At 39.5% G+C, this 25,191-nt stretch overlaps 1 protein-coding gene across 2 annotated transcripts in view; it reads left to right on the forward strand.

The window, feature by feature from the left end:
* aff2 (AF4/FMR2 family, member 2) overlaps positions 1 to 25,191 on the forward strand; it is a 200,410-nt gene that overhangs the window by 73,166 nt on the left and 102,053 nt on the right. The window lies entirely within an intron of this gene.

Here is a 25,191-nt window from a genome sequence, read left to right on the forward strand (position 1 = left end):
TGACATCACATCTGGAGAAACTGCAAAAAATAAATGGGACCAAAATCTAAAGAAAAAAAAAATCAGAATAATGCACCAACAAAATCAAAACACACATTTTGGGAATGACCAAAGAAAGTTTTGAAATAATTATGGGATGGCCACAGGACCTACCATTTTGTGGCAAAGCTGGAAATTTGGCAGTTTTCACATTTTTAAACAATGTGGGGAAACAGTTTTTTGCTCAAGCGATCTTCACAAAATTTGACACACATGCCAACAGGTTAAGTCTACAACCACAACCGATGTCTGCAAATGTAAACTTCTTTTAGGGATTTCACTCTATTGCCTCCTAACTCCTCCAGCATCAGTGGGATGTTACTCGGGAAAAGATGTTGGACATAAAGTCGGTAGATTTTTAACTGTGTGGTGAGCTTGCAAAAGTGGCGTTTCCCTGTTGTTCGCACATTTTTGATCAGAATTTTGTGAAAACTTTAATACATGAATCGTTGGCTCAAGCTGATTGAAACTACCGTAATTTCCGGATTATAAGCCAATACTTTTGTCACACGCTTTCAACCCTGCGGTTTATTCAATGATGCGGCTAATATATGCATTTTTTCTAATGACGCTAGGGGCGCTCGAGCAGAAAGGGTAAGAAAGAGTGAGACAGGGGGAATACGGCATATGTGCCGAGGAAGACACAAGTTTAATGTAAATTCCAGCTTTGTTAATGAATAGCACGAACAGACCCTCATCAAGGAAAATTCAAGATGAAATGCATATGATGCAGCTTTCAAGTTAAAAGCAATCGTTATAAGCAGTATGAAAAAATCCTCCATCAACAACGGGTTTGGAAAAGCCGGTCTGCTGCGTGACGGAGAGGAAAGCTCAAGCTCAGTAGAGAATTTACCTAAGAGTGACACTGACAGCGACAATGAAAGAGACACTGAGAGAGAGTGTGGCGAAGAATGTCTGACGCTATTCCAATCCGACACTGAGGAGGAAGACTTCCATGGTTTCAGAGCAGAGGAAGTGTGCGCCTGTAAGTTACTGCTGCTCTCAGTGACTTTTACCGGTAACCAGCCCTGTTAGTGCTGTAACTACCGTATTGCTGCCGTGTTACTGCCGTGTCACAGGCACTGTTTGGAATAGAGCTGTGACGATGTGGGATTTTTGATCATGCCAGTGATGAAGCAGCAGGAGTTGCGGCCCCCCCCGCAACATAAAATCCCCCTGCCGCCGCGTTGAAATGAATACCGGTACAAGTAATAATTACAACGCACTATTCTTTATTAACAAATAACAGTAACAACTAACTACTAACTATCTAACTAATGAACTAACTATACAGGTGTTGTAGAATGATTTTTTGTATGTGTGTCAGTGTTGGGGGTGTTACAGAGTGAAGGAGAACAGTAACAAAAGGTTTCCCCCAGAAGAACGGTGATTGATTCTTTATTAACCCGCTGTGGAGTACACTGGTGACAGTGTGGGATTTTTGATCACCGCCATGATGAAGCAGCAAGAGTCGAGACTCCTGCGACCCCCCCTAAACACAAAATCCTCCGGTGGGCGGCCGTGTTGCGCGCTCAAGAACGCACGCAGCTTGTAATGGAAATGAATACAATGGAAATTCCCCGAGAAGCCCTTGAAGTTTGAACACAAGACTCGCAGAAGAACCGTCTTTCAGTGTACCGTCTTTCTTTGTAAATATATCATGTGTTGAACTTTTCCTGCGATTAGTTTTTTTTCTTTCTTTCCTCTCCCCCTCTTCATTCTTTGTAAATATATCATGTGTTGAACTTTTCCTGCGATTAGTTTTTTTCTTTCTTCCCTCTCCCCCTCTTCATTCGGTTGTTCACTTCCCCATTCAGACCCTCAGACCCTCAGAGCCTCCAGAGCGGGTTAATAAAGAATCATTCACCGTCCTTCTGGGGGAAACCTTCTTTTATTACAGTTCCCCTTCACTCTGTATATCAAACATGAACTCGCACCCCCAACACACTTCCGCTGCACGTGCTCCCTCCTCTTTCTTACACACATGCGCGGTTTCAGCACATACACATCCTCATTCTAAAACACGTTTCGATGTGGGCACATGCGACTTATAGACAAGTGCGGCTTATGTATGTACAATAGGGTTTATCCTTTAAAAATGTAAAGGTGCGCTCTATAGTCCAGAAATTATGGTACATGACATTCAATGTAAACACATTAGGACTAGTGAGTGGTTGACAAAAAAACCTCTGTTACCAAGGACATTTTAAAAATTACTTTTGCTGATTCTTCTAAAAATTACGTAGACCTGTTCGTTACCCCCAGCTGACCAAGAGATACGACGGTTGCTATGGAGATTACCCAATACAAAAGCCACCTTTTTGGAAAAAAAGGCTTCTTTTTCATGAATTTGACCCTTTCAGCTTCAACCAGGTACCAGGAGCAGAGGGGTTGGGTGGGGGGCTAAGGTTGCCACTCAGCCAGTGAGGGCGAGTCACGAGGGGACTTCGAGGGCGGGTGGCACCACTCTCAGCTTTAAATAATATTAACATTAATAAGCTACTTTCCAAATTTTGATGATAACACAATTCTGTCAACGGTTCAGGTTGAAACTTAACTTTTTTTTTTGAATTCTCATTTAAACCTTGTTAAAGGCTAACTCTCTAATGTTGAACTGTCGTTTTTATTTGTCAAATAAAAATATCTCTAGATTTTGGAGCAGCAACACATGACTGATAACTCATTTCATCTTGCAAAGGCATGATGAAAAAGACCTCCTCCAAATCAATTTAAAATTATTCATGAGCATCTGGTTTAGGGTGGTTAACAGTGACACATACTGTCACTTTGCTTCTGTTTTCATGAATCTGACTGCATGTTTGCATTTTTTCCTTCCAGCCCCCTGCTGTCCTTCCATCTATCTCTGTAGCGCTCACTCATGTTCCTTCACAAAACAGCGGGACACACCCGTTTTGATGATGATGATGACGACAATCTGTGTGCTTGTGTGTGTGTGTGTGTTCCGCGAGACGGGTTGACAGGCAAGTAGTCATCCATATCGAGCAAGCCAGCTGTTCCTGTGCTTTGATGGAGCGGATTTGTGTGTCTACGTGTGTGCGTCTGTCTGTGGAACGCTGCAAATGAGCTTGAGATGGAGCTTTGAGCATATGGCACAAAAACTGAAAAACCAGGGAGGTGGCTCCAAAATGAAAAGAGTCCAAGTATACTTCACTGTCCATCCTTTTTTATGGAACATGTGAACAGGAGAAAGTGCGGTCATGACTTTTCTGGCTTTGTTTTCACCCACATCTCCTTGAATGCTCCGTTTCTGCCCACTCACTCTTTACCTTTCACTTCTATTTCTTCTGCTGGGAAGTTTATGAAGGGAGGATGTTCAATTTGAAGCCTAACCAAATGTTGTAGTTCCCTTAAATGACCACTGGGGGCTGGTTTCAGAAATTGCCAATGACTCCCATGTTAAAAAGGTCCATCTTTCCACCGAAAACATATTAAATGTATAATGCTTTTTTATTCTTGGATACTGTGGGTGTATTTTCTTATTTTAGTTGTTTGGATTCTTCTAGAGCTCAAGGAATGTATTGAAAAAGCCAAATTCACCAAGTATTCTAGTTTAATTAATTCAAATAAAATGAACTCTAAGGCTGTTTTCTCTGCTAAGAAACAACAAAACCATGTAAATAATTACCTCAAAATTACTATTCCACTGCTTTCTTCAATGCGCTGATCTCTTTTTTCTGAACTAAAACTAAATATTAATCAGCAGATGATTCCTAATAGTTATTTGGTTTCATCTTTCTCTTCTCCTCCACTGCTGCTTTGCTCCCAGTTATTGCCAATATTCTGTCTTCCCTCTGTTGCAAAAACATTTGATTTAATTAAAAAAAAGTTCAATTAATCAACATACCAACTAGATTCATTTTAAAGTGTTTTTTAAGCAGCTGTTTCCTCCTATGGGTCCATCATCACTCCTCCCTTATCACTGGACTTGTCCTTCAAATTCTCAAAACTGCTCCTGCTGTAACTCCAATACTTAAAAAGTGGTGCATATCCCACCAATCTCAAAAATCTCTAAACGTCTTGGAGAACCTGTTGCTCTTCAGCTTCAGGCTTTTCTCCTATCCAACAGCCTCCATAAGTCTGGCTTTTGGCCTCATTATTTTTCCCAAAGCTGCTTTCCTGAAAATTACCTAAAGCCTCCATCCAATAGCTGATTCTGATCACCTATCAGTTCTCATCCTTCTTTATCTGAATGCAGCCTTTGATATTTTACACATCCTCCTTGGTATTGGTAGCACTCTCCTTGACAGGTTGAAATCTCAGCTCTTTACTCCCATGTAGTTCGTTCAGTTACATTCATCACTTCTCAATCATTTCCATTTACCCCCGAAATGCCCCAAGGTTCTGTCCTGGTGCCACTTCTTTTTTTGTTCTTTTACCCAAATATCACATTTATTTTCACCTTTATGCAGATGACACCCATCTCTTCAGCACATAGGCCACCTCTACCCTCACTCACGTCTCACTGCCTCCATGAAATAAAATACTGGTTCTAATGAACAAAACGGTGACAAAGCTACTTGTTTTGCAAAACTCCCAGATTATCCATATTTTTCAATATTCCTTTGTCTTTTCCTCCCCTCGTGTTAAGAGACTGGGTGTCATTCTGGACTGCACACTTTCTTCCACTTCACATGTTAATATCATCACCCAGTCTGCCTGCTTCCATCTCTGCGACATCCACCGACCTTTCTCACCCCACACACTGCTGCCACTCTAGTTAACAGACTCGATTTCTACAACTCCCTGCTGCCAGTAAAGTCTCCACAAACTCCAACTTGTTCCCATTTCAGCGACAAAGATGACAAAAAACTGTTACACCTGTTCTCCAGCAGCACCACTGGATCCAAACAGATGTCCCATCCAATACAAAATACTGTTTTTTTTCCTGCAAGGTCTTCTCCTCCCTGTGCATCATTGATCTGCACATCGCTGTACCTGCTCAAACACTCAGATCCTCTTCATCTGTCCATCTCATTGCTCCATTTAAACACCTCACAACTAAAAGGATTTTTGTCCCATTTTGACTAAGCAATGACCTTTAGTGTCAAAAACATCTATTATTTAAGACTTACTTAGTTTAAAGACTTTAGAATTTAGAAGGAAGTTGCATTTTAAGAGGTAAATAAATGGAATAATAGATTGAAGACTTACTGGTTCACTTACCCCAGTGATCTCAAAGTACATATAAAAAAGCTATAATTATTTATTCATTGAAAAATTAATAATAAGAATATTTAGTTCATTACACAAAACAAAAGTACCAAAAAGAAAAATGAAAACTGAGCTGAATATTTTAGCAATTTTGCTAAGCTTTAACGGACAACTTTCTATTGTGGGTTTAATGAGAATGTTTGTCTCATAAATAACCTAATTGCAATAGAAAACCTAGAATTTTCCTCATCAATTTGTTACTTTTTAAAGAAATTCACCGCAAAATAATTTTTCTACAAAACTATAAGTAATAAGAAATTCAGCGATTGTTAAATTTTACAAACCGCTGAATGTGATGCAATCAAAAGTCAAAGGAGGGCAACATAAAGCTGCCTTAGAAAGTTTAGTAGCTAGTTTTTACTCAGAATCTCTTGAAACTGAATAAAAAAATGACAAAAACAGTTAAACTAAGTCTGTTTAATAACGTGTGTGACATTTGTTATTAGTCATGTCCTCATATCATCATTTTTGTCTCTTACCAGTCAGGTTAGTGTTTCGTTGATGATGTGACACAAAACAAATGTTTAAGTTAAAGTACCATTAGCTGCCACACACCTAGGTGTGGGAAATATGTTCTCTGTGTTTGACCCATCCCCTAGGGGAGCGGTGAGCAGCAGACACAGCCACGCTCGGGAACCATTTGGTGGTTTAACCCCCCCAATCCAACCCTGTACTGTGTGTGAAGCAGGGAGGCATTGGGTCCCATTTTAAGAGTATTTGGTATGACTCTGCCTGGATTTGAACTCAAGACCTTCCAGTCACAGGACGGACACTCTACCACAAGGCCACTGAGCTGGTTACAGCATAAAAATAGAGTCAGACTGAATTTTATTTTGGTTTGGTGAGACATTTAGGGCTGAGATTCGTCTAAAGTTAAGACATGTTGGATGACAGAAGTACCTCACCAAAATTGTTCCTCCTCAAATGTCAGATTCTTAATATAGTTTCCAGGGACTCACCATTACATATTATATACTCGCTCTGAAGCATTGTTTGTTTGCCCTGAGATTGGAAGGTCGTGACTTCAAATCAAGGCAGAGTAATGCCAAAGACTCTAAAAATGGGACCCAATGCCTCCCTGCTTGACACGCATGAAGGGGTTTGGATTTGGGGGTTAAACACCCTACTGTCAAACTCATTTTCACCGAGGGCCACATCAGCAAAGCGGCTGTCGGCAAAGGGCCAGATATGACTTATACATTCAACTACATGTAATGAAAAATAAACGTAACTACTAGGCCTGCACAATATACCGCAAATTTATCGTTATCGCAAGATCAAGCTGTGCAATATGCATATCGCAAAACACAGCAAAAATTGCAATCAATGGTTACCTTAAATGCGCTAAAACAATCTAATGGCAGCTTAAATTATTTAACGAATCAAATAAATCCCTTTATGCATTTGACCAATCGGATAGACTCTTTAGCGTTGTTGACCAATCAGATGGAGCCCTTTTATGTTAGATGTTCCATCCTATGTAAACGAGGGTCATTTGGAGCACAATTCTTAAACTGTTGCAATAAAATGGGAATTATGTTTTTGGTTGTTTCGCTATTTGTTTATATACCGCAAATGATATCGTTATCGCAATATTAATCCCTCATAGCGCATATCGCAAGTTATCTTCATATCGTGCAGCCCTAGTAACTACTAATGTTAAACAACTAATTTATTTATTTATTATATTGTTTTAAAGTGACAATTACAGTTGCATAGAAAACATATGTTTGCTTTTTCCTCTAGCATAAATCCTTTTAAATTTGATTCTGTTAGGTTAGGTTATATGGACAGTGTTTAAGTCCTAATGCATAGTTGCCCAATCCGATACTTTAAGTCAAATTCCACCTAGATATGAATAAATACACACCAATTTTTATTTTTTATTTTAAGAAATGAAAAACTGATATGCTCTCGGGGCCACATAAAATGACATGGAGGGCCACATTTGGCCCCCTTGCCTTGAGTTTGACATGTGCCCTAATGGTTCCAAAGTGCGGCTGTGTCTGCAGCTCACCGCTCCACCAGAGGAGGGGTCAAATGCAGAAAATGTGGATTAGTTTGACTTTAAATACAGTTTTGTTTTTGTAGTTTTGTAGTTTGCACAACTAAGATCAGTTTAGGATGAGACTGAGACGGTTACTGTGATTATTTTGAGAGAAAATTGGAAACACAAAATTTCAGAACATTGTCAGTGATGATGAAGGGGAGACACTGAGAACCGCGGATAACGTGTGAAAAACTTTTCTGAGGTACACTACAAATTCCACTGTGTAATAAACTGCCCTATCAAGTGAAAAAAGGGCTAACTGATAATGGTTTATCCGGATCATGGAGCTAAACTAGAAGTTTTTCTGGTCCTGTCCAGCAAACGAACCGATAGATGTGTGCCTCTCGTGATGGACACGTTTTGCTTTTGCTATCGGCGTTGTTTGTTACTCTTCCAACCCCTTTTGTTATAGAAGCTGACCTTTATTGAGTTTCAGCTATACTAGAAAATTAAACCAATGTACAATTTAGGATTTGGGTTTGTGACTTAAGCTAAGGCAGCTAAATATAACTACGGTAGTTGTAAAATAAAATAAAATAACAAGAAAAGTATAAGAAATCATAAAAGCCTCAAAAGTTATTTAAAATTGTTCATTCTGATTGAAAGGAGGCTGCACCGCTCAATGAAAATGTCCATTCTCTATAATTGTTAGTTTCTGAATTGAGTTCAGTCATGTGTGGATTCTAGTTTTTAACCCTTTTAGCCTCTTTGTTGGATTTCAGCTCAAATGCTGCTTCAGAAATGAAGCAGGAGAAAGCTGGAAATGGTGACTCATCAAAGCAAAAACCAGCAGAATAAACATCACAGCTTGGCGAAGGGTGTGGTCAAGCCGCTAGAACGCCTTCACTTAGATCAGGGCGCCGCTGCATTTTCATTCAGACGAACGGCAACGGAGCGAAGTGGAAATGCACGTGTGTTTGTGAAGCAAGACGGTAAACAGGGAGGTGGCAGGTGACATTTCCAACAGTACTGTGACAAGTTTAATTTACATGTGGTTCAAAGTACAGAGCTGATGTAATTTCACAGTGATTTGAAGGCCTGCTGGGCTGCCGCCATCAGGTGTGTGCGCGGGAATTCACAGCGCCTCTCCGGTAATGCAGCGGTAAATAAGAAACAGGGTAGACCTTCAGTCTGCTGTCGCTGTTAGACTAACACCAGTCTAATCTATTTCATTCACAGGGAAAGCATTCAGTTCTGCTTTCTGTGGATTGAAGAATGTTGCCTTTATATTACACATTATAATAGAAAAGAAAGTCTCCAGCTTTGATGAGAAAGCTGGTTTTCCAGAAGATTCCTGCTACTACACCCATTTTGTTTTCCTAGCTGAAATGTTTCAACTAGAGCTCACTTTTCCAAAAGAAAAAAGAAAAAGAAAAGCCTTTGAGTCATTAAATTAAAATTTTAACTCCTTCTGTTGCTACCGGTATGTAAAGACTCACAATCATCCTGAAATTTCATAGAAATCTATTTTTTGTGTGTGTGTATCTGTAGAAAAAACCTTAGTTCAGAATTAATTGAATGCTGGTTGCTAGGGCGATTCCCAAATTATTTCAGGGAGAGGAAGCTCTCAGAAAAGGATTGTTGCTCTTAAAGACCCAGTCCAATATAATCCTGTCTTTAACGTGTTCTTATGGCATTTTTCTAGTGATGGAGGACATGTATAAAGGAAATTCATCTTAAAGATGTATTTCTGAGTATTCCTCCACTCAAATAGCTGTGAATCCGGAGCAAATTCAAAGATGGTGTAGCTGACGTAGGAGCGGGCCACAAACTCTCTTCTCCGCTCCATTCTGATGCATCTTTCAGCCAAACAGATCCATCTACGTCTTTGTTTTCCTCGTCTGAGTTGGTATCTGGCCCAAAACTCTACGGCTCGATAGTTCCAATATTGCTCGCCATTTTTGTTGCACGGGTAATGTCAGATTGGGATTATGAGGGGCTGAAAAATAGCGGGAGAGTGTAAACAAAGGGTTACTAGAAAGGGGAGCTGGGTTTCTGCGCGCCAATGGTCCCACCCACAACTCAGAGGTGAATTTCTAATGAGCTCCTGCCGCTCTGCAGAAACTATGTCCTAGAAAACGACACAGGTGTTTGGATTTTAGCTAAAAACAGCATGATCATGAATAAAAGACAACAGGGAACACTTTAAAAATAAATCAAAAGATGATCAGAGTGGGATTTAAGCATTCCTGTTCTGATCTGCACTTGACTTTAGCTGGTTTCTCTGCTACCTGCTTGCAGACGATGACCCAGATCAGGTGATTGCAGAGTCTGAGTTCACTGAACATTCGCTCCATTCCAGGAGGTTTTTATCTAACAGCAATGCGGGTTAAGCTTTACCCTTTTTAGATAGGACTTATACCTTTTTGTCAGAGACAGCATCTTTAAAATATACATCGTTTAAGGTCTTCAAGTGCCCTTATAGGTGGATACGGGATGTCTGCGGGCAAAAACATGCGCCAACCTTTACAAAAACGCAGGTGACATGAAATGTCGGGGTCGTAGATTGTGGATCAAAAATGTTGATGCATGTTTTTTTTTCAATGAGGTGGGCGTCAGGTCGTAGCAAATACTTACAACACGTAAGGGAAAAGCAGGTGAGACGCTGGCGTTATGTTTGTTTTTTTATTTTTACGCCCCCCAAATTCTGTGCACTGTGCAGGAAGCCCCTTAGGGCTGTTCATGTGATAAGTGCATGCAACATGCGTGCTCCTTGCCTGCAGCCTGACTGTTAGAGCGCAGTTTGTTTAGACATCCCACGGGGGTCCTATGGGGCAGCTACGCATTACCTGCACACCCCGCGCATGCAGCTTTTGAGCTGGATCATTAAGGAGCCACAAGCACATCTTACTAACAATTAGAGTGTCTCATAAGGGGACCGTACGACAAGATGGTCTGCACGTCATAAGTACCCAACTGACATTAGCCTCACAAATACTTCACGATACACTCACCACATGCACAACAGTGGTACATTCCATTTTCATGATGGGGTCGCTCCCCTCCACGAACAACCCAAAAACCCACAGCATCCATACAGGTCAACCCCCGTTGAGGTGCATGTGACTAAGGCTATAGATGTTCAGCAAATCCGTTCTCTAGTAATATTTTTTTTTTTCTGTAAACTTTGTCATTTAAAAAAAAATTATATAACCTTTTTCTCAGATAGACCACGTGTGTTTTTTTTTTTATGTTGCTTTTTCTTTTTAGAGTTTGTTAGACAAACTACACAGAACATCCTAAGGGAAACAATATTTTTGGAGTGAAATTTTTCATCATTAAATATATTTAAATATATAAATCTGAACTAATGCTGTGATGCCTGAAGTGGCAAGTTTGACTCTAATTGTAGGTAAACTTGCAATACCGTTGTGGCTTCGCAGCTGGTTACAATAAATGTCCAAATAGTTTGAAATCAGCATCCAGAGTTGTTGCATTAAGCATCTGGAGGGAATTTAAAGCTGTAAATTCCAGCTTCGTAGCAGATTTATTGACGAGTGCTTGTCAAGTCATTCCAGGTGAATCTGGTCATTTGCTGCAGGTTCTAGCTTGAAGGTAAAGTTGTTTACATGTAATGCACTCTTATGAATCTGAGCAGCCATTTGCTACCTTACTGCACTTTAAACATCTGTTCTAAACAATAAAACCGTACTATGCTTCAGAACAAACATTAAACAGATAAAGTTCAGGACTTTTTGAGGATGAGCTAAAGAGAAAGTAAAATGCTTATGTGAAGGGTTAGCAGCCCATTATATTTGAATATTGGTAAATATTAACTATAGCAAAGTTTTTTTTTTCCTGTTTTAGGAAAATGTGTTGGTTTTTCTTTTCCAAATAGGAGTGCAGTCAGAATTTGGATTAATGTGGGAAATATCTTCAGATTTCATTGTTTTTCTTCTGCAGCGAGTTGTGGATTCCTCACAACTATTTACTTTATTTATAGCGCAGAAGTCAACAAACGCTCGGCAGCTTTCATTGTTTCCACATTCATTGCCGTAGCCGTGCAGATGGATGGCACAGGCGGAGGGATAACGGCAAAAAAGCGGAAAGAAGAGTTTATGGAGTTGCATATAGAAACACCTTCTCTCAGGAAATGAAGAGGTGGCAGGAGAAGGCAGTGATGAGGGAAACCGAGGATGAAATGTTTTTGCACTTCCTGCAGAACGACGAGAGTTATGAGGAGTGTGCCAACGCAGCAAACAGCTGGCTTCATTTGCATAACACCCATCAGGCCGATCTTTCCCCTCAGGCTGCCTGTCAGCTCACCGAGACACGCACTAATAAATGCACACATGTCACCAACTTTTGCGTCTCTTGGAGTGTGGCGGCACTAAATAAGTTAAGCGAGACTTAATGAAAGCATTTTCAACTTGATTTTCATGAGGTAGGCTGGTGCCACCGCAGAGAGGGTGATAACATAATTTAGCTTTTATGCTCATAATAAAGAAAAATCATGAAATTCATCTTATAGAAAAGAGTCCCATGAATCAGGGAGCTGATGGAGATATGTATGGAGAAAAGAGGCCTCCTTCAGGTTTCATCCAAGCAATATGTGCCTATATTTGATGATCCAGATCAAACAGGGAATACACTGGCATCCAGGGATGGATTTTTGAGATGCAGAAGGTTGATTGGAGTTATGTAATGTTTCAATAAAAGCATCCTCAGCTGCAACGTTGCTGAGAAAGTCAGAAGTCAGTTTCTGCATCGCTTTTTACATTCCACTGGCTGATTTATTCCAAGGAAGCGCAGGCTCTCAGTCTGGTGGTTGTACAATTATGGTTCCCTGAGAGTAGTAAGTTATTTAAAGATGCTGTTTATAGCTGAAAGGAAAATGAGCTGTTTACCCCAGGGATTAACACTATAGCTCTGCTTACTGGATTAGCTGCAATGATCAGCATTGATCTCCACTGTCAATATAATAAGCTGATCGTGTGCGTCAGGGCTCCTTGGAGGGCTGTCACCTCCCTCTAAAGCACCAGTCCTCCTTTACTCTGGTCCAATGTGCCGTGTTTCGAAGAGCTCCACGTCTAAAACGACGGTTTTAATTTAAGGGGTTAGGGCCGTCCTGCGAATGTGGGTCAAAAGTCAGCAGTTCAAGTGGAGGCAGAGTGAAGTGAAGGTCAACAGCCTTCACTGTGTATGATATAAAAGCTCAAATTAAAACGAACAGATTAGGAGAATTATATAATATACACTTTCTTTCAAACAGATAAAAATATGTTCACGCTTTTCTCTTGCTTAAATACTCAAAGTTCAAACCTTCATAGTAAAATAAGTCAAAAAATCTAGAATGAAAACAAAGATCTGGTCGTGTTCAGAGATTTTTGTAGATTTTGAAAGCTGTATGCATTTTGTATAGGGGACATAGGGGACAGAGGAGATTGATTGACAAGCCCTGCAGCCAATCAGGACCCAGAACACAACGCACTATACAATAAAAAGAAGCAAAATTGCTAAAAAAAAAACTTGCAAAACAGCGTGAACTGCTATAAAACAAGGGACCAGTGCACAGTTATTAATGGTCATCCGATAAATATGTGCTTGAGGCCGTTTTGTAGTTCAGAGAAACCACTAGATCAGTTGTATCACAAGACATTCAGTATTACAATGAATTATGACTGAATGACCGACTGATCGATTGATAAATTTTCATCTATTTGACAGACCATTTGCAAATCTGTTAACTCAGTAGAAGTGAATTTGCTATTATGTTTGCCTCATAAATTATTCACTGAGGTCTTGTGAAAGAATACAAAACAACAAAAGTGAAATGTTTTACCTAAAATCACACAAAAAATTGAATTTCTTTTAACATTTAGACCAAAATTAACTGTTGCAAAAAGCTGTTCAAAAAAAGTATTGCAGGTTGAGAGCTAGCGATGAGAGGTATTGAAAAGTAGCTGCAGCAGTTTTATGTTTAATCACATTACAAACACGAGTTTAAAACCAGGCTCTGCCCGATCTACTATTTTTGCAGCTCTGTGGCAATTTCACTGCAGAAATTTTATAGCTTTGGTATTTCATCCGATCCACTTCTTTGCCAAGTGCAGGGCTTCTTTTATGTGCCTCCGCGGTTTCAAATAAAGTGAGTTGCCAGCTTAAATAAAAAGAAAGAAAGAAAGAAAGAAAGAAAGAAAGAAAGAAAGAAAGAAAGAAAGAAAGAAATAGCTGTTTTCCATTGTTACATTGGAAGTTTGTGCATCACGCTCCTACATGGCTGCAGGCTAAGCTTCACATACCACCACACAGAACAAAACATTAAAAAAAAATATCAAGATGTTCTTTCATGTTGTCCTAGAAACATCATTAAAATGTAACTGAACAGCATGCACTCTTTTAATGCAATCATATTAATGTGGCTCTGAAAGCGTTTCTCTTTTACTTTCCAACTTGATGATGTATGACAACTTTCTTAAGGAGTAAAAAAAGAACAATTACTAATAAATATCCACTTTCCCACAGCAGCTTATGTCTGGTACCCATGAAAGTATGCTTATAAAAATCTCCATTGCTGTCGGCATCGCAGAACAATACATGAACCCCCAGTGCCAGCTCTTTAGTATTATTCATTATGTTCTGACACAGACTAGTGGCTGTTTCTAACTTTGTGTGTGTTTGTGTGCCTTTTGTGTGTGTGTGTGTGGCAGGGGTCTTTTAATAAAAAATGCCCCGCTGGGCTCTGTGTTGCCAGTTTGCCAATCAGAGCATGGCCACAAAATGCAAATCCCACTTTCACACACAAAGCACACACGCACACACACACACGAGTGCTAATGCACACATGCACACACGCAGAGGGAGAAGAAATGTTTTGATCTACCAGGGCCATTACAGACATTTTAAAATCCTATGAATATAAAAAAGAGAGACGGAAGGATGGGTGGTGGTGGTGGTGGTTTGGTGGGGGAGGGCATTGGCAGCAGAAAGAGGGGAGGAGATACGAGCGGGGAGGAAAGTGAGAGGAAACATTTCCCCCTCTTTCCCTGTGCTGCACTTCATTTTCCACTTCCAGGGGTGACTGCGTACAGAAATGTGTCAGAAGATCATAAATAAAATAGACAGATGTCATTTCTTTTCTTTTTTTCTCTTTTGTACTTGGAGGCAGGAGATTTATGGAAGAATCAATAAACATGATTACTTTATTAGCTTATGGCACTAAAAGTCTCTGGTGATCAACAAAGCTTTTTCCGATGTTGAGACTACAAGATCGGTGATGCTGGAACACACAAACACCGATGGCAAACCAAACCACCGTATTTTCCGCACTTTAGGGGCACCTTGGATAAGAAGACGCACCGTCAATGAATGGTTTATTTTCCAGTTTATGTCATATATAAGGCGCACCAAACTATAAGGAGCACAAAGTGTGAGAAGTCCGTCAGTAAGGCTTAACTAACTGCCTCAAGAAGAGGGATGGGTAACTCCAGGCCGTCCCTGCTCTAACACGCTACGCAATAGCCATATTAGAAGTGATAGTGTGTTGACAGCGAACGCGGTTCGCATGGGAAATTCGCGTTGGCCGCATCTCCTTCAAGGGTGGCGCATCAGTTGCTCGCCGCCTGTCCAAAAATGTGTTCATAAGCATGGCGCCCCAGCTGCGTGTGGGAGGAGCCACCACCAAATAGCCTGATCGCAACATGGAGCGGTGTCTATCTCATTTCCAATGCACGGAAGACACTGAGGTCTGAATTAGTCATTTTAAAAAGCAAAAGGCATCGGTTTTCACGTCCTCTGTCATTCGGATGTTCTCCCGCTGCAGGAGCCGCATCCAAAGTGTTTCTGTCTCTCTGTGACCCAGTTTGAAGACTTACTGTCCTGCATTAAGCCGAGAGGGGAGAAAAAAAAGACAAGAATAACATTAGAAGATCTTTCCTTTTTATTATTGTCTCTGTGAAAATAAAAAATATATATAATAAAGTTCAGGCTTCCGCACCAATGCCGCAGCTGCTCCTCTGTCATAGCCCGCCAGCGTCCTGGGGTCGGCGTAGCTGATCCTACGAGCCGATGGAATCACTGAACATGTCACATGTTCAAAAATGAGTCCCTGATTGGTAGATGTAACGTGGAACCTTGCCAAAGTTCAGATATTAAAGCTCTGGCTGCATGCCCGTTGCTCAAATCCCGACGCTGGACCTTAGATTGCGTCTGTACCATTGACTTAACATTAACACTGTCCGCCTCTGACATGCAGATCACATACGATGTACAATTTCTGTAGCTCCTTACCTTGTTTGCAAGACATTAAAGAACAGACTGATTCCGCTAAAACACATTACCGTGACTACGCAGCTCCCAAGCTCGTTAGTAACACATAAAAAATAACAAAAAATAAATAAAACAGTCCGATAGCTAATTTGTCAGCATAATTACAAAACCCCACAATCACAGATTTTAACAGAGTGCAGTTCACCTTTCAAAATTGCTTTAACATCAGTAATAACAACCAGAATTAACCCATTTGGAAGGCGCTCTGGATTTTAAAGTGGACTGTCCTTTTTTTTTGTTTTTTTTTTCCAAAAAAGGCTCTTAAGTGCCCTTCATAGTGCGGAAATACGTTAGTAGAAAAAATAATTAACATTTATGTTTATATCTATGTTATTCAAAATGTAAAAAACCTGTCGTCCTCTAGGGCTTAGAATCTGCAGAGAAATTCACTTCTGAGTTGTCGGCGGGACTGTTGGCATGGAGCGGCCACGCCCCTCTTTTTCTCTATTGCTGAAAGCTCTCTGTTCATGTGCTCTCTTGCTAACTTACAGCACCTCACAACCCTAACCTAAACATCCCAGCGCAACAAAAACGGTAAGCAATATTGGAGCAATCCAGGTGTGAAGTTTAAATCCAGATTCCAGCTCAGACGAGGAAAATAAAGACGTACATGGCTCTGATCGTCTACAACTGGATCGTATTTTCTACATTGCAAATATAAATTTCATTTTTTTCGTATGTTCCTGATTCGCAATGATTTGAATAAAAAAAGCTCAGAAATGCCATTTTGAGCTTAATTTTCTTTATACATGTCCTCCATCATCAGAAAGATGCCACAAGAACATGTTAAAAAAACACCAAAACCCAATATTTAAACCAGATAAAATAACTACACAGAGACAAAACATTTTACTAAGTTTGTGAGGCTTAAATGTGGATTTCGTGTACTTTTTCTGCTTTGACGCAGCAAAAAAATATAGTTTAAGACTTTTAAGTGTATTATTATTATTAAAGGTTTTCAAACAAATCACATTTGTCACTTCACACTTCAAATTCTTTATGTTAATATTTTTAATATTTAAAAAAATGTATGCTATATATCTTCCTTTTTCACTCAATGTCTCCTACAGATTGTCATCAATGTAGTCAATATAGAAGTGTGGATAGAAATAAAAAAAAAGGCTACAAAATAAGTGACAAAATAACTGCACAACAGTTGAAGCTCCTGAGCTCCTTAAAAACAAAAGCTCTTAAGTGTCTGTGAGTATGTTTGGTGTCTTTATGTGGAGGTTAAAATGTAAGAAAAGAGGATGCAGTGGTTCAAAATGCACATGTGGAGAGTGTGAGGAGAGCAGAGGAGAGGGGGACTAATAGGGTGATTAGAGGGGAGAAGAGCTGCTGTTGAGAAAAAGGCTTTGTGTTGGATTATTTTCTCTTCGTAGGAGCTTACAGAGAGCCGGCTGGTGTTTTACACCTCAGCTCTTAACACCCTCAAATCCCCCGATTAGACCTAAACTGCATGAAGATGCGCAAAGATGAAAGAGGATGAAGAGGAGACTGAAACAAGGAAGGAGCGAGGTGAAAAAAATAAAACAAAAGAGGGGACATTTGAATGAGGGGCCAGCCAACATGACGGGAAATGTCACAGGAATAAAGGTGATTAGAGGGAACAAACGAAACAGAAAGTTAGTTTAAGAATTCGGTTTAAGTTTTTAATGTCTTGTTATCCTGTGAATGAGTCTGCTGAGCTGTGGAGGGAAATATTGCTGTCATGTTCTGGTGGCAGTGCAAACACAGAGCTTACCTGTAAAGGTGCAGAGGTCTCACCTCACTTTGGAGCTCTGTTGTTGTCAAGCTGAGGCCTTATCTGCTGGTTACCCTGCAGAGAGGCACCTTATACACCTATTTGATGACATTTTTACCAAAGACGGAAAAGAAAATCACACTGAGGAAGAAAAGGAAGATCTGATAAATGTCCAGTTGGTCCTCATCACGGTGCCAAAATGGCTTTTTTTTTTTTTCAAAGTGAACATTTTTCCTCCTTCAAAAGTTACTTTTATTTAACATCAGCTGTGCGTGTCTTCAGTTGGAAATCTTGCGATAATGTTGGAACTTTATGCTTCAGAACCGGATTTACAAAAAGCCGCTTTCGGCTCCACTGCCCGTAATTGACGCACGATTGATTTAGAACATCTCCTTCTGACATTTCAGACCCCCGAAGTCAGAAAATCTCAAACTGTGATGAGAAAATCAAGTCACAGAGAGATGGAACAGCGTGCAGCTGAGTTAAGTTGAAACAGCCTTCACCCGCTGAAATTTATAAGTGTGTCTGCTGTACTGCTCGGAATAAGTAACTCCATGACTATCTGAAGGTCTTTATTTATTTATTTATTTTTTGACAACTTAAGTGGAAATTGTCATAATTGTAAAAGTAAATGTACTATAAACCAAGAGCTTACATAAAGTTGTTGAAACCTTCATAATCCCCGGACCTTCTGTGTTATACATCTCCTGATGCCCTTCAGTATTTTTCTGCATTGAAAGGACACCAGGGCTCATCCATGAACTGAAGATTGAGGAAAAAATATGAAGTTAGGCGGTAAATTTCCAATCAGATTTGGACTAAAACAAATGCCAACCAAAACACCTCAAAGATAAAAAACGAGGAAAGAATAATATTATCTTTCATAAACTATTCTAAATGTAATTTTTTTAAGTTACCTTACAGATTAACTGAATAGTGAGAAAAAAATAAAAACACACACAAATACAAACACTTGATGCACTACTGTGTCCTTCAGGGTATTCTTTCACCTGTCTCATGACACCCCGACCTCACTACACACACATTTGAAGAGGCATTGATATAGTAAGTTTGGGACGTCATGCTGACAACCTCACAGACAGACCACACAGAAGGAGTGCAAACAAACACAAAGATTCCAAACAAATCCAATGTAGTCGGCTCGAATGTTGGACACACACAGCTGTCAATCATCCTCTTGTCCCCTTCAGACTGCAACAGAAAAGTGATGCATGTGAGGCTCTTCTCCCCACTAATTAAGACAGGGCTGCATGTTTTTACACACCAAGCTCTTTTCTTTCCATTGACGCAGCTCAATGTGTCTCATGTGTTTGGTGAAGGTTTTTTTTTTTTTTTTAATGCAACACTCTGCCACGCATTGTGAGCATGACACTCAGAGAAAAAGCCATGGAGGGTGTAGGTGTTTGAAGAATGTGCTCCGCTCACAATTAATCACAGAAATAAATCTAACGCCTCCGATAATGGAGATGTCATCCACAGCAGTAAATCCACAAGGAAAATAAAATGAGCTCACACGGTTTGAGCTGCATTTGAAGCACTTCTATGTGTGCTTGTTTACAAATGTAAAGAATTGATTGAAATTAATGAGAGGTCAAGACCTGATTTGGCCATCTTATTGGTGGAAAACTCGAAGAAAAAAAAAAGGGGGGTCAGTGAAAGGGTGGGTTGTGCCAAAGTTTATCTCTTAAGCCGGTGTCACAAATGTCCTTATGGGTGGATACAGAAAAATGGGTAAACCTGTACGTATGGAGGTGACCCGCACAAAATGTGAGCCTGTAGAGTAAAATTGTTCATGCACATTTTTTCTACAGGGATGCTGCCTGCAACAGGTCGTAGCAAACAGCCATACAACACTCATAAGTAAGGGTGGAGTAGGTGAGACACAGTCGTGTCGTACAGATTTTCTCTTTATTAACCTCCCCGACTCTTACACACAGCAAGATTTTGTTAATAATGATGTAATTAGACAATCAGAATGTATTTTGTTTAGGCATCATGCGGACATTCGATGGGCACTTAGAGTACGCATCACCTGATACGTACTTCTGCACACCTGTGTGCAGAAGTTGCATGCAGTCGATAAAGAGCCGGTACTCACACTTTACTAATTTCTAGAGTAGAGTGTGGCAAAAGGGCACCATATGACAACGTTACCCTATGAAATAAGTGCATGCAGCTTACATTTACCTTACAAATATTTTACAATGCACTTACTTCCCTTGAGCCGTCTGTGTGAGTCTCAACAGAACTGCGAGACTCACATGCGCTCCCCTCCACGAGCCCAGACAACCCAATAACCCATAGAGGGGTTTGCTTATGTGACGAAGGCTTTAAATGAAGACATTTTACACAGAATATAAATATTGCTTAAAGCACATCTTTAAAAAACTCCAGTGAGTTTCGCTCTTTGATGGCCACAGTCTGATTACTGATTCTTTCTCACAGTTCAGCGCCATTGTTCGTACACAAATGCCACAAACTGCACGCTCCTTTTCTGAGGGTTTTTAAAAAGCCATAATAATAATGAATGTAATTCAGGTTTTGATTGCACATTATTTTCCTGAGATGTTAACTGCTTATAGTTTAATCTTAATGTTTCCTAGTCATGTTTAAAATGTTCATAGCAGTGGGGTAAAAATATTTAATTTAAAATAAAGTGTTCGGAATAAAATTTTTATTTTTATTTTTTAAGGATGGTTGTTAAATCAGCAGTTTGTTAGAGCTTCCGTCTGCGACAGACTGGCGACCTGTCCAGGCTGTGTCCCGCCTTTGCCCAGGCCTTTTTGCAGCCCAGTGGCCCCAAAAGGGATGTAGCAGGTTAGGAAAAAGGAAGGATGGATAAACCTTGTTAAACCTTGCTTGTACTTTATAGCTTGTTATTCTGAGCAGAAACAAAACCTCCTCCAAATGAAAAGCGGTTGCAGCTGCGTGATGTTATTGGATGGTTTGCTAATGCAGACGCGTTGTCTCATGAGAATACAAATCTACCCAATCTCTAAAATTTTACGTTGAATTGAAGATCAGTGTTTGAATGAATGTTTCCATCAAGAAAGGCAGAAACTAAGCACACTTTATTGCTATATTCATAAGCCACCGTCACGTCTGGCTTTACAGAAAAGCAAAGTCTTTGAAGGGGAACTCACCAAGCACACGTATGGACCTGAACTCACTGGATGGGGAAGTTCATGCCAAGCTAATGATGCACGTTTAGGAGCTAGAGAGGGAAAACAGTAAAAAGCTTGTGTGTTTTAGTGGCGGGCCCTTAAGCAGGTTCTGCAAATTAAGCAGAATACGACCATAACACCGAGAATCCATGTTCAACCATCAAACAAATCACAGGCTAATGAGATTATTGGCCCAGAACCATCAGCTGCTCCACTGACACTCTGAAATACAACAGTAATTGTAGCTGGATGCATTAGGAAAGCTCAATGCCATTGAAATCTATTACCAACTACCTGCATGGTGCCGCTGAATCACACTTGTGTGCACAGAGGCTCATTTAGAACAGATCAATGGCAGATGATAAAACATTTCATGTCTTTTGTATTTCGTGAGTGTTTTTGATTTTCATGAATCGCCTACAATGGAGGCGAGACATCGTTCAGAACAGAAAACTGAGTTCAAATTTACCGGGGTCTATGAGGCCAAGACGGAGAGAAGCTGGAATACAAGCACACAAACGAAGCCCAGACAGACCAGAACATGGATGTTGATACCAGAAACTTCTAAAAGACTTGCCGATGAAAGGGGGACTCAGTCCTGCGGCGGCTCCCTTTCAACTCCCTGACCGCCCTGAGATGCTCAAACATTTAAAAACGCAATTTGCATACCACTTTAACAAGCAGAAGAAGCAGTTGCCTTATTCTAAAAAGGAGGATTTTTCCAAGAACTCTTTAAGGAGGACACGTCTGCTTCCAACAAAGAGCCAAATTTGACTTCAGTTTTGATCAAGTCGTACTGACTGCTTCAGTTTTTTTGGATTGTTGAGTTCAGTATATTCAAGGATTTCAAGGGTCTTTATTGTCAGTTCACCACAGGGTAAAATAAAACTTGTAACTCTGGTCCCGGGCCAGCCAATTACAGAGCAGTGAAAAAATAACGAGATAAATAAAAAACAACTTCGATGGAATATTGCCACCAAAGAAAACAAATGTTGTTCCATAATTGATGAAAGAAGAGTTGAGAAGCTTTTTGCTTGTAGTGATTATCGGTTTAAGGTTTCAATTGGAGGAAGATCTTCTTTAAAGACTCCCTCCAATGGAAAAGGTATTTTTAACATGTTCTTGTGTCATTTGTAGAGGATATACAGTACAGACCAAAAGTTTGGACATACCTTCTCATTCAAATTAATGGGAAGATGTGTCCAAACTTTTGGTCTGTACTGCTATATAAAGAAAATTAAGCTTAAACAGTCCCTCCCACAACTCAAATGAATTCCTAAGGAACTCCTGCTGCTCAGCAGAAACTATGTCCTAGAAAACAACTCAGGTTTTTCAAAATTGGCTAAAAACTTTATAATCATAATTAAAAGACGCCTGGGAACCCTTTAAAAATAGATCAAAAGATGATTGGAGCGGGACTTTAAAGCCTCTTTTCCACTAAACCGTACGGTTTAGAATGCTTAAGGCAATTCAGAGGGAACGTTTGACCGCCATGGCACATGTTGAATGTAGACGGATCGTGTAGCTTTGCGTCGTGGTAGTGCGACTACAGCGAAAGCGAAGCTATCGACAATAACAATGGATGGCAAGAAACGTCTGTGGTTCCAACGCAGACCAGACCTTGCCATTGGTTGCCGGCATCTTTTTTCTGATAAACGTCGACTGAAAGACAATTTCATGTTTGGAAACTTTTGCGCTGGTGTGGCGCTTTCTTTTTGTTATAATGAACCTTCTGTCAATCATTGGGTTTATTCGTATGATGACGGAAGCTCCGCCCTAACCGGCCTGATCTATATTTTCTATGAACCTACAATCTACAGGGGCCAAAAATGGTATGGTTCATTTCAGCTTAATGGGTCCATTTTATAATGGAAATGCTTAAAATACCGTACCGTAGCACTCAATGGAAACGAGGCTTAAGACGGTCAAAGTTTGTGGAGAAGATTGTGCGTCTTTTTTTGGGAACAAAATGCAGTTTATAAAAGTTTTTGATAAATAATTTTAATTTGATTAAAAAAAATGTCTTTACATTGTTGTGTCTCACAAACGATGATCAAATTTGGAATCAACAAAATCGTTTTGTCCCCAGAATCCTTCCATTATGCGCGAAAGAAGCTAATAACAAGCATGCAGGTATTGCTAGATTTAAACTCGTCAACTGCAGCAATCGCACATTTTCGCCGCTCCGTGGGATGGGTGACTTTAGGTTTTACTAATACAGATTAAAGCCTTTAGCTTGGCTTGCTGGCTGAGATCCATCAGAAAATAAGGCTAATGTTTTTCAGCTAACCCACTCCGGTGCAATTATATGGTCCACTGGCATTGATCATCGCTGCTCTTCTTTAATCTATCCTCCTCTCTCCCTCTGTTGAACCTCTTTAATGGCTAAGTCACTGTTAAATGTTTGATAAATGAGTTTTTAAATCATTTGGCCATGGATTTATTAAAATTCTATAAAAAAGAATCTGCATTTAATGTGTACGGGTGTGTGAATGTGTGTGTTAAAGGGAACTGGAATGGTTTCTCATTTCATGAGTATAAAAGACAGACGTAGCTACTGAGATTCCACTGAGAGCAACTATTGGCTTAAAAAATGACTGAGGATTGGTTTTGCAAAATGTAAATGGGGATGTCATTATTTTTGCACTGTAATTTATAGATTTCTTTTTTCTTGTTTGGTTAAAGTTTTAAACTTAAATTCTAAAAGAATTGGAAGTTTTCCAAGCAACTGTGGATGCGTTTTTGCCGTTTGTTATGACGGATCATCAAAAGAAAGGGGATAGGATAACACATTTTTGTCAATTTAAGTCCAAGTAGCTGCAAATAAACAAAAATTACAATCAAAGAAGAAAAAAACCAAGCTAACAAAAGACAGTAATTAGCTGAGGATAAGCTGAATATTTTAAATATTTTAGTGATATTTTGGAATCCAAAACAGTTAACTGGTTTGACACAGTTTACAGATTTTCCTGCATAATTCTTAACTCACAAAAAAAGTTTTGTTGGTAGAATGAACCAAAAGAAACACAACTTTTCCTCAAGTTTTACGTTTTGAACTTGGGATGACCCCCTTTCTTTATTGGAAGCAAACAATCTGCTTTAGATAGCTTTAGATAAACACAAAATAATGAAACAGGCGCATACTTCACACGTTATAATGCAAGTGGAAGGGCAATTAGTGCGGGGTAAAAACAGCAGGCTTATTTGATGCAATGTTTCAATGACAATAGTTAATTGGATGGTAAATCAGCTCCTTATCAGCCTCTCCGCAGCTTGGTGGGTGAAAACCGGACAGAAAGAAGATGGAGAGAGGGGAAAAAAGGATTTAAGAAAGGAAAAAAAGGAAACCAAAACAAGGAAAAATAGGGAGGAGAAACTGAGTGAAAGAGTGTATTTTATATGTTTAAAGAATTACATGCTTATGGTCTTTATGGTGGCGTGGCAGATAATGGCCTTAAGTGAATTCTAGTCAATTATTTATTAAACTGGACTTTTGTTAATAAACAGTTTCAAACATTTTTAAATGAAAAGAAATTTCTATAACTGATATTCTTTAAAGGTTATTCTTAAAACTAACGTTAAAAATAATATATTTTATTGCTTCAAATGGGATATTTCTTGGTCACAGTTTCTCAATTAAAGCATAACATTAAAAAAATAATTATTATATGCACATTCCCACAATATTAATTATTGCTTTACTATAGCGGACATAAAAGACTGACACAAAGATAGTGGAGGATCTGCAATTGTAAAGAGAGATGTACAGCTGGAAAAAAAAATGTCATAGCAGTGAAACGAAATATATACTCACAATTATAATGTCAAGATATATTTAATAGCTTTAATATATTTGATGTAGTTTGATTGTCTTTTTCTTTTTTGCTGAAATTTAAAAATACCAGTCAATCAATCAATCAATCAATCAATCAATCAATCAATCAATCAATCAATCAATCAATCAATCAATCAATCAATCAATCAAAAACTGCTCATTAAAGCTAGTGTTCTGGCAGTCTAACGTGTCAGACGTTGTCTAAACTAGCATCTTGATGTAACAATCCAGACCTGAGAACACTTGAAGCTTTTTTTAATTACTTGTAATCATTTCTTACTATGCTCTGGCTCAATGCACACTATTGTTTGTAGTTTAGAATCTGTTGTGGTTTTACGCCAGGCTGTTTAGAGGAGTTGTGGCCCAGTAACGGTCACAGCAGAGGAAGGAACTTTTTACAGGACGTAAATGTACTCTAGTACGGTACAGACTGCCTGGTGTGAAGAAGCCCTTTACGTTTGGCTAGCTATTTTCAATGCTTACTATCATCTTTATCAAAAAAGAACAGAGTGAAATATGGCTTTAAGTTGGAGAAGAGGTCTACGTTAAAAACCAAAGCAGCTGATGCAACACAGCAGGAATGTTAAACCTGACCTCTCTACTTATGTTCCATGAGGACGCTTTCACATCAGGTTATTTTGTCTGCATCCGAGGTCGCTTTCTTGGACAGTCCACTTTTATCTGGCAGATGTGAAACACTGAAAATAACCCAGAGGTTTGGTGTAAACCATCATGCAAATTTTGGTCCTCTGGAAAATGCAAGTGAACCCTGGTGCAGTTCAGCAACAGTTTGAAAGCAGGTGGATCACTCAGAAGATCAAATTACTTTCTTAATTAT

This window comes from Oryzias latipes, chromosome 10 (assembly GCF_053564925.1).
Source record: "Oryzias latipes strain Hd-rR chromosome 10, Olatipes_Hd-rR_3.1".
NCBI classification, from domain to species: domain Eukaryota; kingdom Metazoa; phylum Chordata; class Actinopteri; order Beloniformes; family Adrianichthyidae; genus Oryzias; species Oryzias latipes.